At 37.3% G+C, this 18,669-nt stretch overlaps 1 long non-coding RNA gene across 1 annotated transcript; it reads left to right on the plus strand.

Moving 5' to 3' along the window:
- Window positions 1-6,197: 6,197 nt before the first annotated feature.
- Window positions 6,198-7,721, plus strand: LOC141668105 (uncharacterized). The gene is made up of 2 exons (XR_012552921.1): window positions 6,198-6,477; window positions 7,419-7,721. It is a non-coding gene; the product is annotated as an uncharacterized LOC141668105 (long non-coding RNA).
- Window positions 7,722-18,669: the final 10,948 nt, after the last annotated feature.

Genomic DNA, 18,669 nt, shown 5'->3' on the forward strand with positions numbered 1-18,669 from the left:
GAATTGCATTTTGTTCCAACAGATCAACAACTAGCAGATATCTTCACAAAACCACTGTATGAAGCTACTTTTACAAGATTGGTAAATGAACTTGGAATGGTTTTAGGTTCTTTCTCTAAATCTGTTTAGTTCATGTTCAGATACATCAGACCTTATAATCAGTATTTACAGATATTACTATGTAATCTGTGCTTAAATTGAAATTTACCTAAGTGCTGATTGTTGTCTGATGTGAATTTCTAAACTCTGATAGTAATATGAATGTTTCTGTGACTATTCAATCCAATGAGGATAACTGTGCTAGATGCTGACCTAGTAGTGTCTAATATACTAAAGATCCCATGTTTGAAGTAATTGTTTATGTGGAAATCTTTTGACACAGGCAAATTCTGATATTGAGCTTGGTTAGGTTTACTTTGTGTATCTTATTACTAAGTTAAAAACTAGAATAGTGCTTCTTATCTGTTAAGTTCTGATGTTGGTAAATCTTATGGATGTACTAAGTGCTGATAAGCCTCACTTATCAAAAGAAATAGTAAAGAAAAGAAAAAATATCAGGTACTCCTTTGAGATCTAGAGAAAAATATATGTGGAAGGGAAGACCCAAGTGCATTGCTGGTATTAAGTAATATGCATTAGAAAAGCAAAATAAAATTTTCTTGGTGACTTTTCACATTCTCTGATTACTGGAGAAATACTCTGATAACAGCATAAATTCTGATAAGCAGTCGTGACTCACTTACACTGAGAAGCCACTATAAAAAGGAATTTCAAAAGATGCATAAAATGAGCACAAAACAGTTGAGGTGGACTCATGCATGAACTCATTCTATAGTAGACTTCAGACTAATGACAGATTTTGAGCAAAGTTCTTAGTTATGCCTTATTTCTAAGATGTACTGAAGTGAATCTTAAAGCACACACTTACACACCATATGAATGATGAAAATTACTGTGGTGATCAATGTTGTTTTAGATGAATAGTTTAAGTGTTAGTTGCATAAATTCTGAGGATAAGTTCTAATGGAAGTTCTGGTGATTAAATTCTGCTGAAACCATATCAGTATTTGTGTGAAGAATTACAGAAATAAACATTCACTTTTTGAGTACGGGAGCCATATTCTGATGACCTTTAAATTCTGATAACAATCAAGTTCTGATGCTTACGTGGCAGTATTTATTTCCTTAATTTGTTTTTGGTCAATACTTGAACGGTTATATATTATCAGAATATTGGTTTAAGTGAGATAAAGACAGTATTAATCATTTGTTTAGCGGGAACAGTTTTTTTTTGAAAAACTGCATGTGCATAGTAATCATTACTTATTTCTCGTGCCCATTAACTTTTGTCTTAACTACTGCATGGCTGACAGGTGTAACGTCTGTTCCACTTCTCAATAAATGCTGTCAAGTGGAGCGTATAAGTAAAAGAGATAAAAGATTTTAAAATCTTTTAATTACATTTCTTTCTATACTCTCTCTCTCTCTCTTTCTTATTTTTTCATATTCTCTGACGGTTTTCTATCCAGACATTTTATCAAACACCTTTCAGGCACTCTAAATTTTCATTCTTTTTCAATGGCACCCAAGGATATAATCTTTAATGGAGCAAAGTTCGTCCCCAACAACTACGCTACCATTCTCACTAAGAGTGAAGCTCCTTCGGAACTTCATTTTATTTAGGATTTCTTATCTCATACTGAAATTGGGTTCGCTTTGACGCAGCCATCCAGTTTATCTGGAACTCAAGTTCTGACATTCTGGCGTACGGGACTTTATGATGATGGTGGTAAGAATGGGACTCCAAACATCGTGTTTACAGCAAAGGAGGTTGAGTATGTTATTACTCCGTCAACAGTTCGAAAAGCTCTACACCTACCTGAAACTGTCAATTCAGTTCTGCTGTGGAGGAGCCCTTGCTACAATAAATGATGGCTAATTTAGGGTATGAGGAGAGTTTGGCAAAGTTGGGTCAACTCAAACGTCCACATATTCGAAGGGAATGGAGCTTCTTCTTCGATTGCATCACGAAGACGTTTGCCAACAAGTGCTCAAATTTTGATGTCAATCATATTCTGACACAACAAATTGGGTATGCACTTTTAAACCAGACTCATTTTGATTATGCAAAGATTGTGTTATGTTTTATAGGAGATTGAATGAAAGAGGACAGGAATGTAGTTTACTTTGCTAGGTTCTGTCAGTTAATTTACAGTTACTGTACATCAGATGAACCACAACTAGCAAGTGAACTCATAGAACCTTTTAGGTTAGAAAAAAGGGCTTTTACTGATCTCTTAACCGCTGACAACAAGAAGGAGGTTTTGAGACCCCTTAGAATTCCTTTATCAGTAAAGCAAGCTCTGGTAAATGCTAGTTCTGATACCTATTCATTGATATATCCTGATGTCCAACCCACCAACACACAACAACCATCAGAACCTACCATTAACCAAACACAGCAACCACAACCATCAGCACATAATCAGGTGAAGCCTTCTTCTTCTAGAGCAAAGAGGACTAAGATAGTACCTCAGTCACAGCAGAAAAGAAGGAAGATGATTTTAAGAGATGAGTCTGATGATGAGGTACAGGTTCAACCATCGGAACCTGTTGCTGAAGTTGCTGAGAAGGTCTCTTCTCAGAAAGCTCAAGAAACTGGAAGTTCTAAGCCCCTAAAAAGGCTTAGAAAACTAAATTCTGATGATCAAGCTCCCAGAGTCTCTCCACTAACTAAGAGACTTAAAACGCAAAAAGCAAGGAGGGTTGTAGAAGAATCAACCTCTGAAGAAGGAATGGAAGCAGCAGCTATGGAAGGGGGTCAGGAATCTCTGATCGCACAAGAACCTACTGTAGTTGAATCTCTTCCAAGTGCTGAGCCAGAACTTCATGAAGCTCACAAAACTCCAATACCTACACCTCCTGTGTCTCCAATACACTCTCCAGTACATGCTGATAACCCAGGCACAAGTGCTGAAATTGATATCAACAACTTGGATGTGCCTATGGTCTTGTATCTGGAAGCTCCACTTACTCAGCAAACTCCACCAGCAACTCCATTGCTAGATGCTGATGTTTATGCAGATGAATCTTCTATTGCTTCACATACAATTATTCTATCACAAGATGCTGATACTGGAGATTCTGAAAGTTCTGTTGAAGTAAATGCTGCCAATACTGGTGAAGCTGCTACAAATGTAAATGCTGATGCAGCTGGTCCTTCAGGACATGCACCTCTGCAAACAATTGATAAAGCTGATTTGATTAAGAAGTTTGTGAGAGAGGATGCACCAGTACCTTGGAGTGAAACCTCCAGAGGAAGAGAGTGGATCAAGGAGTGGAACAAACTTGATTTTGTTCCTACTGCAAATGTTCTTGCTGAACACCTGGCTAAAGCTGATGGGATGCTAATGAATGATGATTTCAAAGCACAGCTCAGAGTTACTGCATTGAGTACCAGGAACCTTCAAGGTCAACACTGAATAACTCAAGCCAAGGTGGACAAACTTCAAGAAACATTGATTAAGCAAGACATGAATGTCACATTGGACAAGAAAAGGTTTTTGAAGCCAGCCTTTGACCGCATTGAGTATATAGAAAAGACTCAAGAAAAGCAGCAAGCTCAACTATCTGATATTTTAAAGAATTAAGATGATCAACAAGACCAACTCAATGAAATCCAAAACTCTGTGGAATTGCTTGTCTCCCTGCTTCTACCGGATGATGCCAAAAAGGGGGAGAAAGTAATTAAGTCCAAATGCAAAACTGATCAACCACTGAAGGGTAAGGATGATGATAATGAAGACCAGGGAAACTTTAAAAGGAGTAGAGGTCTAAGTCAAGGCAGGGGTTCTTTATCAAGCAAATCCAGAACTACAAGTCAAAGAACAAGTTCTGATGCTAGGAGAAGAACAAGTTATGATACTGGTAAAATGATAAGTTCTAATGAACAAACTCTGAAACTTGATGAAGAGATCTCCAAAAGGTTGTTCCTAAAGGATAATCCAGGCATGGATTTTGAAAGCCTGAAGGAAGAAGAGATTAGACTGAAAGCTGAAAATGACAAATCTAAGTCAAAGTCTAAAGCTCAAATCATAGCAAAAAAAACCACCTAAGCCTAAGGGCATTGTGATCAAAGAAAGGACAAATACTGGGGCATCTAAGGCTAAATCCAAATCACAGGTGGAAGTTGATCCTAGATTCAAGGGTAAGGCAAAAGTTGATGAACCTGTAAAGATATATATGCCAACAATGGATCTGGAAGCAAAATCTGATAAAGATACAAGTCTGATTTTGAAGAAGAAAAACAATATTCAAGCAACCTCTAACATAGCTCAAATTGTCTTGACATCAGACAACTGGAATCTGTACAGATGGTTTACAATTCCAAGCAGAAAGAAGACATAATGCTTTATTTTATGACGGATGGGAGAGTATTCCAGATAAGAAATGATGCAATTTGGTTGAAGTATTATGAAGAACTGCAACATGTTTTATTTCTACTTCAAGTGAAGAACAGGTCAACAGATGGTGCTGCCAGTTATTTAAAATCTGATATTCAAAGACAGAAGAAACTTTACTCTGTAAAGTCTGATATACCATACTATCCAAAGTACAGAGCTCACAATGGTGAATTAGTTGAGATGAAGCCTAATACCGCCAAGATCACTACTTTTCTGGGTATTAAGGGTGTTGAATTTAATCTGGAGTCTGACAAAGCTTATCTGATCAGATTGGATCAGGAAATAAGGAAAGCAAAGATTAATGATCTCAGGGCTGATATCTTTCAGACAGGAGAAGATATACTTGAACTTAAAGATGCTAAAAGAAGGATGATAAATGAACTTGAATATGCTGAGAGAACTCTTTTGAAGAACTATCTCAGAACAACTCCTGACATTCAAGAGATCAAAACTGAAGCCGGGTCAAGGACTACAACTTTTAAATTTTGAAGGATATATAGGCTAAAACTGACATCAGACTTTAAGGATGGTAAAAGCTACAAGGACTGTGAGTTGTAGTTATCTAGTCAAATTCTCATATGCATTTGTACTTAATGTTTTTGACATCATCAAATATCTATTGAACATGTATATTATGCTAATTTACAAGTTGGGGGAGATTGTTAGATATATTTGTGATGTCATGTCTAATAATGATTTGTGTTTAGTTTTCAGATCTTGACTAACAGGACAAATCAGGACTTAACTGGAAATCAGTACTTATACTGAAGTCAGAATTTAAGATATCAGAACTTAAGATATCAGAAGATATTCATCAGGAGATAATATCAGGACTTAAGAAGACTTTCAGATAAGGAAGGCGGCTGATTGAAGGGAAAAGAAGATTAAGACTAACACAAGAAGAGATATGCATGGAGAAGAATTTTATGAAGAATAGAAGACTTGGAGGAAAAGATAACTAATTGATATATGTTAGGATGCAGAATTATATTCGATATCAATTAGAGATTATCTTGTAATTGTGTGATATATAAACACAGAATAGGGTTTACACTATATGTATTATCATTATCGAGAATATTATTCATTGTAACCCTAGTAGCTCTCGTGATATTTGTTCATCACTGAGAGAGAACGGTTCCATTGCAATACTGTTTTATTAATAAGATTATTATGTGTTACATACTTGTGTTCTTAATTCGATTTGATTGTATTGTACACTGTATTCAACCCCCTTCTACAGTGTGTGTGACCTAACACATCTTACCAGAAGGCAGGCTTTAGCTCGATCAATTGAACGTCAGAGACGTGAGGTAATAGTGTAGCTCTATATCCCATGTCCAACAGGAAGATTCTTCCTCTTAAAGAACAGGATAAAGAATGTTAACTTAATTTTAGCATAATTTTTATAGACTTTTGTTTTAAAATTTACAGGAAGATATGACAACTGTAGACAGGGTTAGTGAGGATACCTTTTACTCGAGGATAGATGATGCTTCTGACAGTGATAAAGATGACGATGATAGTGTGGATGAGGTAGATATACATAATATTTTGCTTGCTTAAACATATTTTTTGTACTGCTAGATAATTAGTGATTGATAACTAACCATGTGGATCATATAACTACCATTTGTTAATAGCCTCCCAATCTTTAAACTTCCTATCTCATGTTACCGTCTTTCATATATTCCTGATCTCTCATGCTCTACTTATTTCATGCACCATCTAAACATCGTTCAAGAATAGTTAATATCACTTATGGTGATTTTAGAATTTAAAAGCTCAAAAAATAAAGTAAAAATCTACTGGATCAACCCCGATCAACATGATGATGTTTTTCTGTATATTGTGCAGGAAAATGATGAAGAAGCGTATCTTGAAGTGTATGAAAGCGGAGATGAGGATGGTAATACTAGTCTAGGAAGGCATTTTAACATCAATAAGACAATAAAAAGATGCAATCTCGTAGATATTCATAATGTAGTGGGAGAATCCTTGTGGCCATTTTATGGTTAGTCATTTAAGCGTATCTACCATTGCTTGGCATGCATATTGTTGTGATTATTCTTTTTATTATGTAAATTTAAGGAAACTCTAATTGTACTTGAAATTATGTTAAGTCTCAAGCTTGTGAAGAAAAATAGCAGCAGTAGTGATATATCTTCTTTGGTGCAAGTTAGCGTGTTTCAAGTTGATAGGAAACAAGTGAATAACATAATTTGCTCTGTTAGTGCAGTTGGTGAAAATACATAAATTCCCTATGTACAAGTTCTGTTAAGTTAATGCCATTTACGTTAAAGACCTACCAAATAGTATAATATTTTTTGGGGCAAAGAGAACACAAATCACATACTATTTCAGAGATGATTGCAAAGGCACATACAAGGACCGTTTAGGGTATTTTTTTGCAAGGATTGTGATCTCTTTGCTATATGTAACTTGTACTCATTTTTATCACATTTAGTCCCTTGAAATAGTCTTGTGGTTATGACCAACTTTTGGTTACTTTCTACTACATTTTGGAGGGTTATCACTTATCGTAGTACCACATTTCACAGTGTATCATAATCCCAAAGAAATGAACCAAAAATGATTGGAATGTTGTCTTCATAAATTTTCATATCTTATAATTTGAGATGTCTCCCTTTAATTTCACTTGAGTATAACAACAAAAATATCGAGCATCTATGTATTATCGTCGTTTAATAGGTTTATGTATTAGAACTTGGGAAGATAATATATAATCAATAATATGTACATGGACACCTAAGTGCAATATAAATATGAAAAAATAAGGGTTTACGTGGCCCAGATCGATGCAACGCGAAACAACACTAAATCGGTTTCTGGCATATTGCCTCAATACTTCAAGACGAGGGTTTTGTTACCCAGAGCTCAGAAAATTAAGCAATGTTATCAAATATGCTGAATAAAGTTCTATTTTCTTTGTAGGAATTTGACCCAGAGGCAGCGTGAATTGATCGAGGAGTTCTCAAAAGAAGAGCATGGCGAAGATGATAAAACAGATGAGAAAAGGAATGCAGCTGGTGCATCTGGTTAACAAAGCTTTATACATTGCTCTGCCTCATTGTGGTACCTAGCTGAAGCAGAAGTAAATGAATTTTTTGGGGATATTGGGAGCAAATATAAACAGCTGCATGAGAATGTTCATATAGCATTGTAATAATCCTATCAAAAGGCAAAATGTAGTCTTATTGGTTCAAGTTTATTTATATAAGGATGGTAGTATGGTGATGGTGAAGGTAGTGGTATTATGGGGTAACTGATGTTATGGTTGGTGGATTGATGTTATGGTTTGTGGATTGTGTTGGTTTTAAGACAATGTCTTATTTATGGGCATGTTAATTTACAAACAGTTCCTAGCATTTTTTTGTAAAAGCGTTGCAATATGTCTTTATAGTGTTGCTAATAATCAGTGTAAAATGTTGCAAAAACACTAAAAATGTTGCAAAAATACTAAAAAGTGTTGCAAAAAGGTTGCATCAATACCCCACATGCGGGCCCCATTGTGGGCCCACAAATATTGTACTGATAGCCCAAACCCTACTTTGACACTTTTCAAGACCTATTGCAACCCCATTGGTGTTACAATAGCACGTTTCTGTAACGGATAACCAAGGGTTGCAATAGAGTGTCAAGGGGTTGCAAAAAACTCTATTGCAACCCCGAAAAAGAGTCGCCATAGCCTTTTTTTGGCCTTTAGCAACGCTTTTTTGGCCTTTAGTAACGGATTCTTGGGGTTGCAGAATCCAATCTATGGCGTAGTGAATTGAGAAGGAAAAAAGTTCAAATGGCCAAAGCCACTAAGGGGGGACCCCGAGAAAAGAGATAAGAGTTGATACTGCAGGTACCACAAAGATGTTGGTCATGATACTGATGATTATAGGAAACTCAAGAATGAGATGAGTATTGGATCCGAAGAGGAAAGTTCGGACGTTTCACCAAGGGTGAAGAGGCTGGAGGCCCAAAAAGAGATAATGATGAAAGAGATGACGATCAAAGGGGTAAGGACAGAGATCACAACCCACAGCCACGGGGTCCAGTAATCAACATGATCTCAGGAGGTCCTATAGCCTTTGGAACTACAAGGAACTCTCGCAAAGCTTATGCGAGAGAGGTAATGAGTATAGTCGGAGAATCATCTAAGCGTTCCAAGTCGGAGATGGCGCTTGAGTTCGATAACCCAGACCTTGAAAGTTTGAAATTTTCTCGGGACGATCCTTTGGTTATCATACCAATTATTGGAAATTATCCTATCATGAGGGTCCTGGTGGACAATGGAGCTTCCATGGATATTCTTTTCCATGACACGTTCCTAAGGTTGAGATACAATGATTCTCAACTAACTCCAGCTGTCACACCCATATACGAGTTCAATCAAGTAGAGTGACAGGTCGAAGGAGCGATTCAACTTCTCGTGACTATTAGGGAGGAGCCTAGGGAGGCCATACAGATGTTAAACTTTTAGGTTGTTAAGGTAGCCTCAAGTTATAACGCTATCATGAGTAGAATAGGAATCCATGCGTTTAAAGCCATGCCCTCAACTACCACATGGTACTGAAGTTCCCAACTAGGAACGGTGTTGGAGAGGCAAAAGAAGATCAGAAAATGGCCTGCAGTTGCTATATTGCAACAGTTAGGCCCGATGGGACTGGGGGCAGGTCCTCCCCACAGAAGACATGGATGTCCATGAGAATGAAGAACTTCGAGGGAAGCCAACAGAGGACTTAGTCCCAATTCCCCTAGACTCCTTAGACCCGGAGAATGTCACGTATTTTGGAACATCTTTGGAAAAGCCCTTGAAAGGCCAATTGACAACCTTTTTACAAAAGAACAGTGATGTATTTTCCTAGACGGTAGCTGACATGCCTGGGATTAACCCCAATGTTAGTTGCTAAACACGAGCTAATAATACACAAAAGTATACGCGTTCGCAAGTAGTATAAGATATAAATCAGATTCGTTCCCACAGGGACTGGTTTAGGTTAACTTTATAATTTATACACTTAAGCAACAATGTATGATTATGATTCAATGCTAAGACGAATAACAATTTGAGGTTGTTTATAACTAAGAATTAAACTAGCAATTATAACTAAGAGAATAAGAATGGTTGAATTAATATATATATGACAAACATGGGATTCTAACTTCATTAAATACTTCATTCAATAGCCTTTTCGTTCTTAACCTTAGCATGTAATGGTGATGACACTAATCAGATAACACGAAACTGATAAACGCCAACTTTCGTTGCACGAGTACCATACTACCAGACATCCACAAAAGAGATAGAAGCTGAATAGACACCAATTATATTGAGACCCTATATGTCTATAGAATTCAACAACATAACGGTTTAAACACAAGTTATCTATCTTGATTACATAGGGCAAGTAAGATGGTTAAAATTACCCACGAATCATGCATAACAAATACATGAACCTATGCTAGCATGACAAGTTCTAAACCCTTAAATTCACTTTTGCTTCATTAAAGATTAACGCGCTATCTTATAAGTTCGCGATGCTCATAAGATGAATAAGCACAACCAATACTAGGTTATCATACAATTACCACACACTAAGGTATCGAAACAAATCAACTAAAGAAATTCATAAATAAATCCGCTAGAACCCCACGATAACGATTAGCCTATAATCGGACTCATCATCAACGTGGGTTCCGATGAAAGCATGGTATAATAAACGTAGTCTTTATAACGAATAATAAAACAAAGTTAACACAAGAGTATAGGTTCAACAAAATAAGAAACGAGCATCCAAGATTACAACTCAAAACAGAGTTTCACAAGAATAAACTAGATCGTCTTCGCCTTTGTTGAATTGTGCTATATGTCTCTTGTCGTCTTCTCCTTAGCTCTGATATGTCTCTAACTTGATATCTCCTAAAAAATGAGCTTTAAATTGTTTATATAGCAGCCCCATGCAAAGTAGAAGTCTCTCTCTCAAAAGCCAAGTAGAATCAGGATTCTTCTATCCCGACACGACGCGGCTGCACGCTTGATCAGCGCGGGCGCGCTGGGTTTCTGATGTTTGGGCGCGGGCGCGCGCTTTGACAGTGCGGGTGCGCTGGCTCACCAAAACTTTGACGACTTCTTTTTCCTAGCCGATTGAGCTGGTTTTCCAAGAGCTTTTATTCCAACACCTTCCGGACACCAAATTAGCACCAAAACAATGCTAATTCACTTGATTACCTGGAGAATGCCTGAAAATGCAAAAACACTAGAAAACACATTAAAACACCAATAAATTGAGTACAAATACACCAATTCAAAGCTTTACGGAGTGTAATAAAGAGTCATAAATTCCACTCAACACCCAACCTCATAACTCATAAGCTGAATGTCGATCCAACTCGGAAGGTCATGAAATAGAAGAAAAAACTTATGCCCCTGACAGGCTAGAAGCCATTAGGAGGTCGAAAAGCTCCTAGAAGCCGGATTCATTGAGGAAGTGCAATTGCCTGAGTGGTTGGCCAACCCCGTAATGGTCAATAAGGACAATGGGAAGTGGAGGATGTGCATCGACTTTACTGACATGAATGATATTTTTCCTAAGGACTGCCACCCTCTACCAAGAATCGATAACCTGATCAATGCCACCGCTCGACACGAGATGCTAATATTCATGGATGGTTTTAGCAGTTATAATCAGATCAAAATGCACTAAGATGACCCCCAACGTATCTTTCATAATTAACTTTGATGTCTTTTGTTATCTTGTTATGGCTTTAGGACTTAAGAATGCAGAAGCTACTTACCAAAGGTTGGTAAATAAGATATTTGCCCATCTAATTGGGAAGACCATGGAGGTCTATGTTGATGACATGTTAGTCAAAATCCTTGCTAAGAACGATCATATTAATCACCTCAGAGAGGTATTTGAAATGCTAAGGCACCACAAGATGATGTTAAACCCCACCAAGTGTACTTTTGGTGTTGGGTCTGGAAAATTTTTGGGTCACATGGTCTCAAAGAGGGGAATCGAGTCCAACCCTGATAAGATCAAAGCCATCCTAGACATGGAGCCACCACACTCTATCAAGGACGTTTAGAAGTTGACAGGAAGAATTGCAGCTCTAGGGAGGTGCATCTCCAAGTCTGGAGACATATGCCTGCCCTTTTTCAAAACCCTTAAGAAGGTGAAGAATTTTGAATGGACAGCTGAGAGCCATGAGGCCTTTGAAAAATTGAAGAAGTACATGACTGAGGCCCCGTTGTTGGCCAAACCTAGTCCGGAGGACACTCTTTATTTATACTTCGCAGTATCTGAACAAGCCATGAGTGCAGTCCTGATAAAGGAAGAACAAAAACTCCAGAAGCCTGTATATTATGTAAGTAAGATGCTCTACGGAGTGGAGTTGAATTACTCCACCACAAAGAAATTTGCACTTACCCTCATCACAGCCTCAAGGAAGTTGAGACCATACTTTCAGGCTCACAAGATCGAAACGGACCAGCCTTTGAGAAACATTCTTCATAGCTCGAAGGCCAGTGGAAGGCTTATCAAGTGGGAGATTGAGTTAGGAGAATTTGACATCAACTTACAAGCCTCGAACAACCATCAGGGCTCAGATCTTAGCAGACTTCGTGGTCGAATGCACCATTAGCGACCAATAAGTTGGGGGCAAGAGATAGTAACCCCAGAAGGAGGAGAGAAAGAGAAAGATAAAAGTATGACTCTGAAAGAATATTGGGTTCTCCATTTTGACGGAGCATCCAAAATAAAATCTAATGGTGCATGCGTAGTCTTAAAAAGCCCCGAAGGGTTCATAAATGAGTATGCTTTGAAGTTGGACTTCCCAACTACAAATAACCAAGCAGAATACGAAGCCCTAATAGCCGGCTTAGGCTTGGCTAGAGCCGTGAGGGCCAAAAACCTTAAGATATGCGGAGACTCAAGACTTGTAGTTGCTCAAGTCAATGAAGAATTTAAGGCCAAGGATGATGAAAGGCATATGTCATAGCCTACTCATTTATTCGAGTATTTAACTCAACTCAAATAAGAATGTAATAAGTAAATAGTGGATCAATCATCAGAGAGATCTCACAATGTAACATCTGTCAAAGAATAAAGAAACATTGTTCATCTGCAGACTTGAAGATTCACTGGAAGAAGTTCAAGAATTTGATCATGCCTCAGTGATATAAATCAAGATCGTGGATTTAATCAAGTGACAGAGATCTCGTCAAGGTATCATTTATTACAAGGATTCAATCAGAATATCAAAGTCAAGACATGAAGAAACGTCACGGAAGTTAGTCACTCATGAACCAGACAGTACATCGAGTGTCAGCATTGAAGTGGCGGAATTGATTCATAAGTCTCAGTGACTTTCAGAAGATTGTCAGAAGAATGGATGCTGCTCAGCGTTAGTATTAATTCTCTATTAATTAATTAAGTCATATAATTTAATTAAGAAAATAAATTATATCTGCAAAGATTAATTTATTGATTAATTAAATTAAATTGATTAATTAATTTAGAATTAATATTAAGGATTTACAAGATTTTAATTGGTTTAAAATCTGCTTAAATTCAGCAAGACAATTCATTTGAACTAGTATGACAATCGGTATGACAATTGATAGTCATACCGAAAGTCATGCCAATACATTTAATTGTCTTATTAGAATTTCTGTTTAGATTAAAATCTGTTATTAATTCAGCAAGACAATTTATTTGAACTAATATGACAATCGGTATGACAATCAATAGTCATACCGAAAGTCTTGCTAGCTCATTTTAATTGTCTTGCTAGTAGTAAATTTTGTCATACCGAAAGTCTTGCTGACCAAAGAAGATTGTCATGCCAGTACATTTTTACATTCGGCTGTTTGATAAAAAGGAGCAGAAGTCTGTTATTACAAAATCAATAAAACAGAACACAAACTCAAGAACAAAAGAAAAAGGAGCAGAAAAATATTTCATCTCATCTGCAACTTCAAGATCAATTTCTAGATTGTAAAGTTAAATCCAATCAACTAGAAATACTTATCTTGTTCTTGTGTATCAATCTAGCGGATTAAAATCCCTAGAACTTAATCTCAAATCGCATTTAGCATTTGATCTTTTAATTACAAAAATAGAAAAAGTTCATGTCGAATTTATTCTAGATTTGTAATAATTGATTTGAGATTAATCCCTTGTAACCGATACCGTAGTTGTAACACCTTTCAAGTTTAATAAAAGTTTTATTTAACTTGAATTTTGTTTCACAATTTTATTCCGCATTTTATTCGATTAAACGGTATTGTTTGCATTCAACCCCCCTTCTACAAACAAATTGGGACCTAACAATTGGTATCAGAGCCTTCTGATTAACGTACAAATCTAGATCCTAGACTTTTGTGTTTCTTTCACTTCTTGAATTTTTTATTCACTTAAAAAATTCATAATGACTACACAAAAAGTTGGAACCGTTAAAATTCCACTTTTCGATAAAGAAAATTATGTTATGTGGAAGAAGAAGATGCTACTATTTTTACAGGTTGCTAATCCCAAATATTTGCAAGTGTTGAAGAAGGGTCCAAAAATTCCTATGGTTATGGAACCAGAGGTAATAGAAAATAATGTGGTGATCACCAAAGCGAGAACTTATGTGAAGGATCCTGAGGACTTCTCTCCTGCTGAAATAGAAGAAGCTTCCCTGGATGCTAGCCTTCAATTAATCTTAGTAGATTCCCTTAATCCCCTGATGAATAGACATGTGATGAATTGTAAAGATTCCAAACATATCTGGGAAACTATTGAGATTATTAATGAAGGCACAGAGGAAGTTAGGGAGAACAAACTAGAAATCCTAACCTCTGAGTATGAATACTTTAAATCCAATCCAGGAGAAGGAATCACTGAAGTGTTTGAGAGGTACAATGCATTGATCAACAACCTGAACATTAATGGTAAATACTATTCCATCAGGGAGGTCAACAAAAAGTTCCTTTTAACACTGCCAACTCATCTCGAACATAGAATCACTGCCATAAGAGAAGCAAGAGATCTGAGTGAGATTTCTTTGGAAAGGCTCTATGGTGTGTTAAAGACTTATGAGTTGGAGCAGATTCAGCAGAAGGAAGTTTACGGGAAAGGAAGAGTGGTCAGCACGTCTACTGCTCTAGTAGCTGATGAACAACAACAACAACCACAATATCAACAACAATCTCAACAGTCAGAAAGAATGGTACAGTCTTCCAAGGTTGAAGATAATGTGATAGTAGCAGAATTTGATTCTCCTACTACAAATCAATCAGGAGATGATTATTATTCCTTGGAAGAACTGGAGCAATTGGAGGATGAGTCAATGGCCCTGATTGTCAAGAGATTCTCAAATGTCAGATTCAAAAGGAATCTCAAGTTCAAGTACAAGTCCAACTACAACAGATTCCAGAAAGGTGGATCTTCATCCTCTAACACCAGCAGTCGTGGGTATAAAACAGGGATGGTTGATCGAAGCACCATTCGATGCTTCAACTGTAATGAGTTGGGACACTTTGCCACAGAATGCAGGAAGCCAAAACAAGCTAGGAAGAACTCTTACGATTCTAATCAGAAGAGTAAATCTGAAAGGGCGTACCTGGCAAAGGGAAGAAGCTGGGATGATACTGACAGTGAAGATGAAGAAGTTGGGAATCTTGCTCTCATGGCTAGTAATGCAAGCACCTCATCGTCAAGAAAAGAGGTAAAATTTACTGATGCTAAATTAGTTTATCATCTAAGAGGTTCCTTAGATTGTGCTCGTCGTGATAATGAATTGTTAAATCAACAAATCAAAGACCTTGAGAAAGAGGTCAATGAATTAAGACTTGTGCACATTAATCAAAATAAACTAAAAGAACAAGTATCTTTTCTAGAGAATAGAGTTGACTGTTATAGACAACTCGAAACTATTCTCAAAGACAAGATCACCGGTCTTGAGGCTAAGGTTAAAGCTTACTTTAATTCTTGTTCGAAGTCCAAAGAGTTTTACAATAAGCAAGCTGTTAATCAAACACATGGAATAGGTTATGATTACAATGCTGCTATTGGAAAATTAGGCATAAACTCCCCTCCTCATGTATGTGCTAAAGGCAGGGAAGTACCACATGTGCTTAAGGGTGTTGATGAACCCCTCTATAAAGAATCAATTGCTGAACCATTTGATGAGACCTCTTTTATTATTCAAGAAGAAATCCGTGCTGAAGATAATGCTAATGGGAAAGATGTCTCCAAGTCAAGTGTGTCAAAAGTTCCAGTCAAGGTTGTGAAAGCAACTGAGACTAACTCAGACACACATGAGTTGGATAACACAAATGCCATGTCTACCATGCATAAGTTGCCTATTGTTAATCCTTCTCATAAAGCATGTGGTGTTCCTGATTGTATGTCTTGTGCTTTTAATCTGTTGTTTGCTTATTTTAATGGTAAGCATGTTTCTAATGATAAGACTACTCCTCGTCAGCATGTGAATAATAGAAAGCATGATAGGTCTATGACTGCTAGTCCTCCTAAAGCTAGAAAGGAGACATTTGTACCTAAGCCTAACCAGAAATTTGTCAAGGCTGTTCACAAGGTCAAATGTTCAGTCATTGAGAACGTTGAGAATATTGAAATTAAGAATGTTGTTTTGCTTGATAAAGGCCAATTTTACAAGTATGTCGGACCCATCCAAGCTTGGGTTCCGAAGAAGTCCTAATCCATTTGTATTGCAGGGCATTAAACAGGTACAACCGGTAGTGTGGATTCTTGACAGCGGATCGTCAAGACATATGACCGGAGATAGAGCCCTGCTATCAAATGTGGTTGAGAAAGCTGGCCCAGTGGTTACCTTTGGAGATAACAGCAAAGGTTTAACGGAGGGATATGGCTGTTTGCTAGCTGGAAATGTTATCATTGAAAATGTATATGTTGTGCAAGGACTTGAACACAATCTGCTTAGCATTAGTCAGTTCTGTGACAACGGCTACAATGTTTTATTCGACAAGCTGAAGTGTCAGATTCTGCACAAGAAAAGTGAAAAACCCTCCTTAATGGGAATCCGGAAAGGAAATCTGTTCGTAGCTGACATGAACTCTGGAAGCAATCTTGAAGTCAATTGTTTCTATGCAAAGGCATCGTCAGATGAGAGTTGGCTATGGCACAAGAGACTTTCCCATCTCAATTTCAAAACAATGAATTCTCTTGTCAAAAGAGAATTGGTAAGAGGTCTGCCTCAGCTGGAATTCTCTCCAGGAGGACTATGTGAGGCTTTCCAGAAAGGAAAGTCAAAGAAAGCAAGTCACAAAGGTACTGACACATCTTCCATAACTGGTGTTCTGCAATTATTGCACATGGATTTATTTGGTCCAGTTAATATCCTTTCTATGTCAAAGAAGTGTTACTGTCTTGTGATAGTTGATGACTATTCCAAGTATACGTGGGTTTTATTTCTTCACTCTAAGGATGAAACACCACAAGTTGTGATTGATCATATCAAGATGATTGAGTTAGATTCTAACGTCCCTGTTAGAGCAATAAGGTCAGATAATGGGACAGAATTCAAGAATGCACTTCTCAATGGATTCTGTACAGACAAAGGGATTACCAGACAATTTTCAGCTCCTAGAACCCCTCAGCAAAATGGAGTGGTAGAAAGGAAGAATCGTACATTGATTGAAGCTGCAAGAACGATGTTAAGTGAATCAGGTCTTCCAATGTACTTTTGGGCTGAAGCTGTCAATACTGCATGTTATACTCAGAATCGAACTCTAATCAACAAAGACTTCATGAAAACTCCTTATGAGATTTTGAATGAACAGAAACCTTCTATCAAATACTTTCATGTATTTGGTGCCAGATGCTTCGTGCTCAAGGATGGAGATGATCGTCGTGGTAAGTTCGAGGCAAAGGCATATGAGGGTATTTTTGTTGGATATGGAAGAAGATCATATAGAGTGTATATCATTGATCAACACAAAGTAACTGAAAGTGTCAATGTTACATTTGATGACACTAAACTCCCTAGTATCCAAACTGAAGATCCTTCTGAGAAACTGAAGTTTGATGATACGTCAGATTCAGAATCAGAACATGGTCAAAAACCTGAGGTTGTTGCTGGTGAAGAACCTGTTAATCCTGATGATACTCAAGGTAATAGTGATGGAAACTTTGGCAACAATGGAGATACCACTGCTACTGACGGAGAATCTTCAAGTCAACATGGCAACAACTCAGGGGGAGATGCTGAAGGATCATCTAGTAGGACACAACATCACAATGAATTTCAAGGCGAATCATCAAGATCAAATCTTCCAAGACAGACTGTCTGGAATAAAGCTCACCCTTTTGAGTTGATTATTGGTGATCCAGATGTTGGAGTAAGAACTAGACGTGCTACTCAAAATGAGTGTCTGTTCTCAGGATTTCTTTCTGAGATGGAACCTAAGAAAATTGAAGAAGCACTGACTGATCCAGATTGGGTGATTGCTATGCAAGATGAACTCAATCAGTTTGAAAGTCAACAAGTCTGGAAACTGGTACCTAGGCCTGTACACAAGAAAGCTGTTGGTACTAGGTGGGTATTCAGGAATAAACTAGATGAAGATGGTGTGGTTACAAGAAACAAGGCAAGACTGGTAGCTAAAGGGTATTCTCAAGCTGAAGGCATTGATTATGATGAAACCTATGCTCCAGTGGCTATACTTGAGGCCATCAGGATATTTCTGGCATTCGCAGCATTTTCAAACTTTAAAGTTTATCAAATGGATGTCAAGAGCGCCTTTCTGAATGGAAAGCTGGATGAAGAGGTATATGTAGAGCAACCTCCTGGTTTTGAAGATCCAGATCATTTGGATTTTGTCTTCTTTCTTTTCAAGGCTATCTATGGGCTAAAACAGTCTCCAAGAAAATGGTATGACACTCTCTCTGAATTTCTTATTGAAAATAGCTTTATTAGAGGTGTCATAGACAAAACTCTCTTTTCTAAAACACATAAGAAGGATACTATATTAGTCCAAGTCTATGTGGATGATATAATATTTGGGTCTACTAATGATAATCTCTGTAAGAGATTTGCTAAGTTAATGCACAGCAAGTTTGAAATGAGCATGATGGGAGAGCTGAAGTTCTTTCTTGGATTACAAGTAAATCAAAGGTTAGATGGAACATTTATTTGTCAATCCAAGTATCTCAAGGAACTCCTCAAA

This window comes from Apium graveolens, chromosome 6, assembly GCF_009905375.1.
Source record: "Apium graveolens cultivar Ventura chromosome 6, ASM990537v1, whole genome shotgun sequence".
Taxonomy (NCBI): domain Eukaryota; kingdom Viridiplantae; phylum Streptophyta; class Magnoliopsida; order Apiales; family Apiaceae; genus Apium; species Apium graveolens.